Raw genomic sequence first — 10538 nt, 5'->3', positions numbered from 1 at the left:
TATGAAAGAGAGGTCCCAGAGCTGTGTGATGTCAGTGCACTGTGTGTGCACGCCTTACAACATGTGCACAGCCCTGGGGCATACTGGCATTGCACGCACATGCTACAGGACATGCTGACATCGCTTATGCATGCCGTGGGGTGTGCTGATGCCACATGTGCATGCCTGGCAGTGTGCTGACATTACTTGCACATGCTCAGCAGCATCCATGCACTGCTGCCACAGAAGTTGAGAGGACAGCCCTCTGTTTTAGAATTTTGTGGGAGCCTTGGCCCCCATGGCCCTCCACACTTGGCGCTCCTGCTAGCAACTGTCCTCTCTGCAGCCCTGCTGGTTTTGTTGTCACCCCTCCCCCCCCATCACCAGCCTTGCCTTCTGCCTAGGTCTTGAGATCCTGCAAGCAGATTCAAGAAAACACAGCCAGGCAGACAGGGCATTGTGTTGAACAAGCACCGCCACAAAAGGCATCTGTCACAACACATCACCTGCTGTGTTCCCTGAGTCTCTAGCCAAAGCTACTAATCACATGTGTCCCCACTGGAGAATGAAAGGGCGGCTTGTTTTGGCAGCAACGGGAAGAGCATGCCTTGAAATGCATGCACGTGCACTGAAAGAAGAGCAGAAATCATGAGGTTCCATCTTCTACCTTCCAAGCAAGTTCGGATGGTGGTGATTGAGCAGGCAGGTGAGCCACTTAAGAGAGGGGAGAAGCAAACCTGTGACTTCCTTTTCCTTTTGGAAAATTCCTGCCATTGATCTTTCTCTCCACACACACACCCCTCATGTGATCTACACAGAGCTGTGCAAACTGTTTGTATATCATGCAAGAGAGAAGCTGTCACGACAGCCAACCATAGCTCTCTCTGTCGGCTGAATGGCACTTCAGAAGGGAGACGCTGTTCCCAGCCATGGCTTCCATTTTTCCCACTCAGAGATACAGGCTTTGATTATAGCAAAGGGGAGACAGATGGGGTTTTCATTTGTCTTTGGAGGAAGCAAGGAGGAGAAAAGCAAGAATCTATGGCCGCTCAGAATCCAGAAGCAGATGCTTCCAAATGAACGCATCAATGCAGCACTTTGCTGACTAGAAGGCAAACTGAGCCAGGTGAAATGAGGCAAGGCTGAACCATCTTCTTGTTGCAGATATTAATATTCTGCACTTTGAAGCAACTGGAAGCATAAGAATTGACTCCTTTTGGAATAAATCATTGTCCAAACTTTTACTGACAGAACTCTTAAAAATAAAATAGAATACATCAAATGATACATCCAAAATATCAGTATAATCTCTTGTGCTGCCCAGCACAGACTCAGCATCTTAAAAAAATATGGAATGATCCAAATAGACCTAAAAGCAAAGGTCTCTCTTTCTCTCCAGCCTGCTCCAAGCCTCCAGGCTGTTGGCTCTCCCTTCAGGAGAGCTCCTTTTTACATCTTCACTCCATTGAATTTGGGGGGAAAGACTCAAAGGCAACTCCCTTCAAAATGGAGATTTTGCAACCCAATACCTCTCACATGATCTAAGGTTACAGCTCTCGCATGTTAGCTACCAGAGAACAACAATCAGTTAGTTAGTCATTAACTTAGCAAGAGGTCAAACTGCTCTCCTTGCTTTCAATATAGGCTCATGGAAAAAACCTATGCTAAACCTTCTAAAATATACATTCTACCATTTTTAACTTCTATGTCAATTAAACCATTATACTGGATACTTCTGATTTCTCCACACATCCCACCATCTGGCTTGGTTTCCCCAGCCACTCTGGGTGGCTCCCAACAGAATATTAAAAACACGATAAAACATCAAACATTAAAAACTTCCCTAAACAAGGCTGCCTTTAGATGTCTTCTAAAAGTCAGATAGTTGTTTATTTCCTTGGCATTTGATGGGAGGGTGTTCCATAGGGTAGGTGCCACTACTGGGAAGGCCCTCTGCCTGGTTCCCTGTAACCTCACTTCTCGCAGTGAGGGAACCACCAGAAGGCCCTCGAAGCTGGATCTCAGTGTCCAGGCTGAACGATGGGGGTAGATGCTCCTTCAGGTATACTTAGTGAAGTGAAATATGCATTTTGAAGTGAAGTTACATTGGAAAATATTCAAACTGGAAGTAGGAAGTATTATCCCCACTCCAGCCTTCTAAAACTAGCTATTGTTTTTGAAGACTAGGAAGCAAAAGGGTAATAATAATAATAATAATAATTTATTATTTGTACCCCGCCCATCCGGCTGGGCTTCCCCAGCCACTCTGGGCGGCTTCCAAAAAAATATTAAAATCCTCTAATACATCAAACATTAAAAGCTTCCCTAAATAGGGCTGCCTTCAGATGTCTTCTAAAAGTCTGATCGTTGTTGTTCTCTTTGACATCTGGTGGGAGGGCGTTCCACAGGGAGGGCGTCACTACCGAGAAGGCCCTCTGCCTGGTTCCCTGTAACTTGGCTTCTCGCAGTGAGGGAACCGCCAGAAGGGTAAGGGGACATATCCCTCCTTTAATTTGACTATACCTGGTCCAGGTCAACATTCATCGGCAGTATTTCAGAATGTCAGATTTGAGACAAAATTTAGATTTAATTGCCATACTCCGTTTCCAAGTGACTCTGTATTCACTAGTGGAGACCTCACTGTTACATTTTGGTCATTTCAGAGTTCATGAATGGTGTCACCACAAGACCCCATGATCTCTTAGACCATTCTTCTGATTGAAGAAAGCAGCTCAGAGTAAAGTATGAACCAAGAACTATCGGAGTGACTCAGATTTTAGAAACCCAGAAATAGCATATGAACATCAGCTCCAGTTAGCGTAGCCAGTGATTAGGGATCAGTTGTGGCTAGTGGCCATTGGGAATGGTAGGGGGTAAGACAGGGAGCCCAATAGTAGTTGGAGCCAGAGCCAATGACAGACTGAGCCTACTAATTCAAGTTTTATCCCCATCTTTTCCCCTGCTTAGTTCTACAAGAGACAATGCTAAGACCAAGGAGGAGGAATCAGATAGGCAGTGCTACCAGTCTGAATTGGTTTTAAGTAAGAGAGCTGGAATGTGGGGGCTTGCTGTGAGCACCCCAAATTTGGTGGGGCAGTGTCCCACTTGCACAAATGGATCAGCCTCCATTATTAGAGATGATGGGAGTTGTTGTTGTTGTTACTACTACTACTACTACTATTAGTGTGTATAGGTAAAAGGTAAAGGACCCCTGGATTGTTAAGTCCAGTCAAAGGAGGGTGTGGCACTCATCCTGCTTTCAGGCCAAGGGAGCTGGTGTTTGTCTACAGTTAGCTTTCCGGATCATGTGGTCAGCATGACTAAGCTGCTTCTGGTGCAACAGAACACCGTGATGGAAGCTAGAGCACATAGAAAGGCTGTTTACCTTCCCACCACAGTAGTACCTATTTATCTACTTGCACTGGCGTGCTTTCAAACTGCTAGGTTGGCAGAAGCTGGGACAGAGCAATGGGAGCTCACCACCATTGCAGGGATTCGAACCACTGACCTTCTGACTGGCAAGCCCAAGAGGCTCAGTGGTTTGGACCACAGCACCACACACATCCCTTTTACCTTTCACACACACACACACACACACACACACACACACACACGAACAATCAGAGAGAGAGAGAGAGAGAGAGAGAGATTGTGGAAAGAAGGAAGGAAGGAAGGAAGGAAGGAAGGAAGGAAGGAAGGAAGGAACATTGCCAGCTCACATTGGCAGTAAAAATATTCCATCAATTCAAATGTAAACTTATAAATTAATATAAGCAGCCCATGTGTCCTAATAGCCATCTAAATGAAATTAGCAATTATAAGCCATGCCATAAGACTGATTTATTATTACTGAATGCCTGTTTTTAATCTGTTTTTCCCTCCCCAGTAGTATTTTTTAGGTTGTAATCTCTGTTTTTATCATACTGTTTTATTATTTTTCACTTTTCATTTTTGTACACTCCTTGAATATTTTTTTAAAAAATTAGCAATTAAAAAATGCTTCTAAATAAATAAATGTCTCTTCGTCTGAATTCAGATTCATAGGAACATACTTACAGCTGGATTGTGGCTCAGATGAATAGGACGATTCCAAATGGATGGCTTTGAATCAGGTACTGCTAAATCTGTTTTGTAAACTGCTTTGAGGGTTTGTTTTTACAATCAAATGGTATCTAAACCTTTAAAATAAATATACGGTAAATAAAAAAAACTGTGTAGAGGTCAATTTTAATGCATCATTATGCAAATTAGTTTATTTCTCTTGGGTGAGAAAGAGAAAGAAAGCATTATGGTATTGGTTATTTATCCCTCCTTACTTTACTCTGAGGTACGCGGGTGGCGCTGTGGGTAAAACCTCAGTGCCTAGGACTTGCCGATCGTATGGTCAGTGGTTCAAATCCCTGCGGCGGGGTGAGCTCCCGTCTTTCGGTCCCAGCTCCTGCCCACCTAGCAGTTTGAAAGCACCCCTAAGTGCAAGTAGATAAATAGGTACCGCTTTATAGCGGGAAGGTAAACGACGTTTCTGTGTGCTGCGCTGGTGCTGGCTCGCCAGAGCAGCTTCGTCACGCTGGCCACATGACCCGGAAGTGTCTTCGGACAGCACCGGCTCCCGGCCTCTTAAGTGAGATGAGCGCACAACCCTAGAGTCGGACACGACTGGCCTGTATGGGCAGGGGTACCTTTACCTTTACCTTTTTACTTTACTCTAAAGGTTCACCGGCTAACCTATTTTTGTGCTCTGATATGCTGCCCTTTCAAATGGGACAACGCAGCCCTTTGGGATTCTAGGATTCTAGATGTTTCAAAACAAACCAAGGGAATGAATTCTTCACAGTGTGTTTTGTTAAACTATGGAATCCATTTCTACAACATATGGGAAGGCCACCAGCCAAGTGGCGTTGTGTGAGCTCATGACACACATGTACTAGGGAGGAGGGAAGGCGCTCTGGAGGTTGTGCACTTGGGGGATGTGGAGGGTGAAGGAGCCCCCCTTGGCATGCCAGTCCTCACCTCTAACACTGCCAGAATGACCATGCCCCTTACTGGAGCCAAGCAGGGTTGCACTGCGCTGCCTGCCCATTCCCACAGGGGGGAGCCCGGCCAGCCAACATTGGGAGAAGAGTGCCGGGCTGCACTGCACTGGAGGCACTTGCATGTGGGTGCCTGTTTCACGCCCCCTCAAAAATCCACTCCTGGGGCCATGGTCCCTCTGCCCCTTTCATGCTATGCCCCTGCACCTGCCTAGGGTGTAATCTAAATCTGCTTTGTGCCAGACTGGGGGATTGGATTGGACAGAGATGTCCTTCTGCCCTGCCCAGCTGGCCTTTGCCTGCAGAGTGCTGCCAGAGGTCCACATTCCAGCCACTAGAGCATCACTACTGGGGCATTCAGGGGATAGGGAGGAACTTAGATTACTGTGATGTTAAAAGGTCTGCCTTGGATTCGTATCGAGATCATTCTATCATTTTTGAGATTGCATCCCAGTACAGCTTTTGCCACTCTTTTGTTGACTATGAGGGCCACTCCATTTCTTTTACGGGATTCTTGCCCACAGTAGTAGATATGATGGTCATCCGAATTGAATTCACCCATTCCCGTCCATTTTAGTTCACTGATGCCCAGGATGTCAATATTTATTCTTGCCATCTCATTTTTGACCACATCCAACTTACCAAGGTTCATGGTTCTTACATTCCAGGTTCCTATGCAATATTTTTCTTTACAGCATTGGACTTTCCTTTCGCTTCCAGGCATGTCCACAACTGAGCGTCCTTTCGGCTTTGGCCATCCGCTTCATCAGCTCTGAATCTACTTGTACTTGTCCTCCGCTCTTCCTCAGTAGCATGTTGGACGCCTTCTGACCTGAGGGGCTCATCTTCCAGTGTCATAACTTTTATATGCCTGTTGTCTTTGTCCATGGAGTTTTCTTGGCAGGGATACTGGAGTGGCTTGCCGGTTCCTGCTCCAGGTGGATCACGTTTGGTCAAAACTCTCCACTATGACCTGTCCATCTTGGGTGGCCCTGCACGGCATAGCTCATAGCTTCTCTGAGTTATTCAAGCCCCTTCGCCACAGCAAGGCAGTGATCCATGAAGGGGACTTTAACAGGAGACTGCACAAATTAATGGAGCAGATCAGTAGCTGCTATCCATGATGGCCAAAATACTTCCAGCATCAGAGGCAGAAGACCCTGAACACCAGTTGCTGGGGAAAGACAGCAAGAAAGGCATACCCTCCAACATTTCTCTGATGAAATGTCCCTTTCCCTTTCCATAATGATATTTTTACTATTTACACCCCACACAACTTATTGGGTTGCCCCAGCTACCCTGGGGCAGCTTCCAACATATATAAAAACATAATTAAACAATAAAAAAGCTTCTCTATAGAGAATTGCCTTCAAACTCCGTATCCTCCAACATTTCTCTAATGAACATAGGGACATATTAAGGAAAAGTGGGACATTCCAGGATCAAATAAGAAACCTGGATGGCTTCTCTAAATCAGGGAACATAGGGACACTTGGAGGGTGTGGAAAGAACTGTTGCCTTTGTGGGCTGTTTATGGGATTTCCAGAGGCATCTGGTTGGGCACTATAGGAAACAGATTACTGGACTTGAGAAAGGCTTTTGGTCTGATCCTGAGGGGCTAATCTTATATCCTCATGGTGTTGCTGTAACCATTCTGCAGGAAGGGAAATGGAAACAGGAGGGAAAACGTTGCAATACACTTCCTTCAGTTTGGCCTCTGTGGCTTCAGTTCAATAAAATCCAGCAGAAATGGCTTGAGAGTATCTAAAGAGGGTTTCATCTGTGTTTGTTTTATTCAATTAAAAACCTTCAGCCAGAGCTTTACTCCCCGCAGCTCTGAGAAGGATATTTTTCTATAACACGGCAATGATTTACGATCTACGAGACAGTGTTTAACTGAACGTCATCCCAAAGCTTGATGGCAGCTTATCAAGGGATTGGTCACTCGAGTTAATGAAAAATGGATCCCTCATGACAGTCTGTAGTGCGGCTATATTTGGATAACAAATGACATGCTGGGCCAGAGGCTTGGCAATTAATACTGTGGTAGGAGACGGTATGCAACAAGAGTGTGAAGCTGATATTTTAGATCAATACAACCTGTGTTGTTCTCATCCCAGAGCTTTGAGACATCTTGCCAGATGGGATCCAGGTGATGGAGTGGGTAAAACAGAAAGGGGATATCCATCTCACATCAACATGGACTATATCCTTGGCATTTTCAGGTAGGATACAGAGAGAGCCCCATGTGATACCTTGGAGAGCAGCTGCCAGTTAGTTCCTGAGCTAGATGAACCAGTGTAAGGCAGTTTCCTATGTTCTTTGTGGGAAAGGCTGTAGCTCAATAGTAGAGTGTCTGCTTAGCAAGCAAAAGTTTTAAGTGTATCTCCAGATATGGCTGGGAGTGGGAAGGACTCTATCTGAATCCCTGGAGAGACAAAACCAGTCAAGGTAGACCAGAGATGAACCTGTGTTCCTCCTAATGTTGCTCATCTACTGGCCCATCATCCCTAAATATGGTTTGGAGCTGGGACTGATGGGAATTAAAACCCAACAACACTTGGAGGGTCCCAAGTTCTCCATCTCTTGTGTAGATGTTGGTGTTGTGGGCATCCATCAGTGCACCTCTGGGGATGAATTGAAACCACTGTGTTAGCAGCACTGCAGTGACCTCTGTGGGGCACAAGCCTGGGCAGTATGTATGGAGGTCCTGGGCTGCCCTGATGGCAAGACCCCCTCTCTCAGTCTTGCTGATGTGGTCCAAAGGAGAGTAGAGTAAGATGTTTAGAAATGGCTTGGCTGCAGGAGTTGCCAGAAGGATGTGTACTAGGCTCCATCCAACCATCTTAGGGTCTCAACTTTAGACTTGTGTAGGATTTACTCCTTAGCCTTTTCTTCTTCTGAAGATATTCCACAAGGCAGTAGAGGTTTAGGATCAGTCTTCCTTCTTCTAGATGAGCTACCTTCCCAGGTTGAGGAGCCCCATCTGCCCCTCTACAGCACATGAAGAAACCGCCTTCTTGCCCCACTATTGGTCTTCTCCACTCAATCCACCTGAGCCTGTCTTTGATGAGTCCCTAACTCATCAAGGGTTTGAGACCCATCAGGTACCTTCACTTGGTTTAGGTGGCAGGTCAAAGGCATTTCCTGGGGTGTGGTTGCTGTCACACGCTGGCAGCTTTTCGGAGTCACAAGCGAGAGCTGAGTGCAGGGTGGAGACCAAAGGTGGACAAACTATCCCAGAAGGTGCATGAAGTGTCTCCCACCTACTCTTCCACTAACACCCAGTACACCCCATTTAACTGAGTTAAATGAACCAATGGTCTGCCTTGGTAAGCGGAAGCTTTATATCTTCCTGTATTGTAAGCTATTGATTTCTATCTTTTAAAGTATTTTTTTTTATTTAGTTAACCAATGTGAATAGCCCTGTACAGAAAAATGAGAACCAAAACAAGGAACTTCCACATTTTAAAAATTGACACTACAGGGCAGAGATAGGTGAACTCTCCGAAGTTTCTATTTGGAATGCAATCACAATAGTACTTGGAAGATCTGCATCTGCCAAGAGAACTTGGGCTTTGGACCTTGGCACATTGCTACCCAGCATATCAGGGGGACAGAGGTGGGGGAAGGAAAGTGTAATCCTCCATCCTATCAAATCCCCATGTGCCAGCATTGTGACCTATGCTGCTTACAGGTGTTTGCAAGGTGAAGGACTGCCTGAGATAAATTTTTGGCTAGCAATGATGAATAAGACAAAAGAGAGAATCGCCTACAGATTGGAATGTATCTGAGACAGAAAATAATGCAGCCAGCTAGCCATGAATGTCACATTCATTCCAAGGATCTCAAACTGGTGTGTGTGGTTATCCTAATCCTCATTTTATTATCAAAACCACTCTGTGAGGAAGGTTAGGCTGAGAAATGTTGACTGGCCCAAGACCACCCAGTGAGTGTCATGACTGACTTAGGTTTAGAACCCTTCTCTCCCAGGTCCTAGTCCAACACTTTAAATGTTACACCACCCTGGCTCTTAATTGACAATTTGGATTGAACACACACACAAAGGGGATGGGATGATTTAATCCTTAGTTGTATGTTATGGTTCTAATCCAGATGAGCCCCATGTTGAGATTTGTGATATAACAACAACACTTGGGCTGACTCAGATGTGAGCTAGAGGCACTATGTTGTGGTGTGTTCAGTCTTATCTCAATGAATGTGATATTAGTGGTTAAAGTTCTGGAGTAGGAACTCTCCTGTCAGGAGGCGGAGTCAGGAAGAGTCAGCAGGAGGGTAGATTCCCTGACTTCTTCAGCAGCTTGTCTCCACTCTGCCTCTTGACTCTCTGCCACAGACTCTCCCTTCTCACCAAGCCCTGTTACCTCTTCATCTTTCAACTCCTCCTCCCAAAGCCCACAAAACAGGTAACTGAGGTAGACCAATTCAAAAGTTTCCATCTGGCATCCCTTGACCATTGCCTAAAAATTTACTGCACTCAGTGCTGGATAAGGCCTTCCCCTCTCACAAAAGCTGCCTTCTAGAGAGCATGCTTGCCATAGTGGAATTTCTGGTTTTCATTTGCTGGTGAAAGCAATGTCTCAAAGGGGATCCCCAGAGAACTGTGATGGCAGACAGTCCATGGGCTTGATGGTGGGCCAGCGGGCCAGCAACTGGCTTTGCCCTTGCTCCATCCTCCATATGGCTCTCTGTAGCCTTGCAATTTCCAATTGGAATCGCAATGCCACTTCACTCCCTCTTTACCCAGACACACAAATCCACGCAAACAAAACTAGGGTTTCCTAGTTTTAGCAGGCTAGAACATGTGCAGATGATGGCTAGTCAGTCCCAGCAAAGCCCAAGCAGGTTACAAATATACAAAACACATTTTCTTCATTTCCTTCCATGCTTTAAAAAAATGGTGCTCAACTGAAAGTTTCTTTTGCAAAAATAATGTTCTTCCTTGGTTATTCCCATGCTCGAAGGCAGATTGGCTATATATTGACAAGCTGGAAGGTGTGCAGAGGAGAGTGATGAAAATGACCAAGGGTCTGGAAACCAAGCCTTATATGATGAAAAGTTGAGGGAGCTGGGTATGTTTAGCCTGGATAATAGAAGACTTGAAAGGAGATGGGGAAGCCATCTTCATATATCTAAAGCACTGCCTCACAGAAGATGCAGCGAGCTTGTTTTCTGCTGCTCCAGAGGGTAGGAACCAAATTCATGGATTCAAGTTACAAGAAATGGGATTCAGACTAAATATCAGGAAGAACTTTCTGGCAGTAAAAGCTGTTCGGCAGGGGAACAGACTCCCTCAAACAGTGGTGGACTCTCCTACCATTGAAGGTTTTTAAGTAGTAGCTGGATGACAATATGTGAGGGATTCTTTTGATGTGAGTCATGCATTGCAGTGGGCCTCAGGGTCCCTTCTGTCTCTACAGTTCTATGATTCTATGATTGAAGAGGTGCAGTTTTGTATCTGGAGATAGATAGAGCTCCTGCCCTTCCAATTATCCTATCCTAGCACAT

General features: G+C 45.5%; 1 long non-coding RNA gene across 1 annotated transcript; it reads left to right on the top strand.

The window, feature by feature from the left end:
* Positions 1-567: 567 nt before the first annotated feature.
* On the top strand, positions 568-7234 carry LOC310753944. The gene is made up of 3 exons (XR_014543519.1): positions 568-685; positions 4016-4091; positions 7130-7234. It is a non-coding gene; the product is annotated as an uncharacterized lncRNA (long non-coding RNA).
* The last annotated feature ends 3304 nt before the right edge of the window (positions 7235-10538 follow it).

The sequence above is a fragment of the Podarcis filfolensis genome (genome assembly GCF_964270895.1).
Source record: "Podarcis filfolensis genome assembly, chromosome: Z".
NCBI classification, from domain to species: Eukaryota; Metazoa; Chordata; class Lepidosauria; order Squamata; family Lacertidae; genus Podarcis; species Podarcis filfolensis.
Note: the sequence above shows the minus strand (reverse complement) of the source record. Positions and strands in the feature narration are given on the sequence as shown.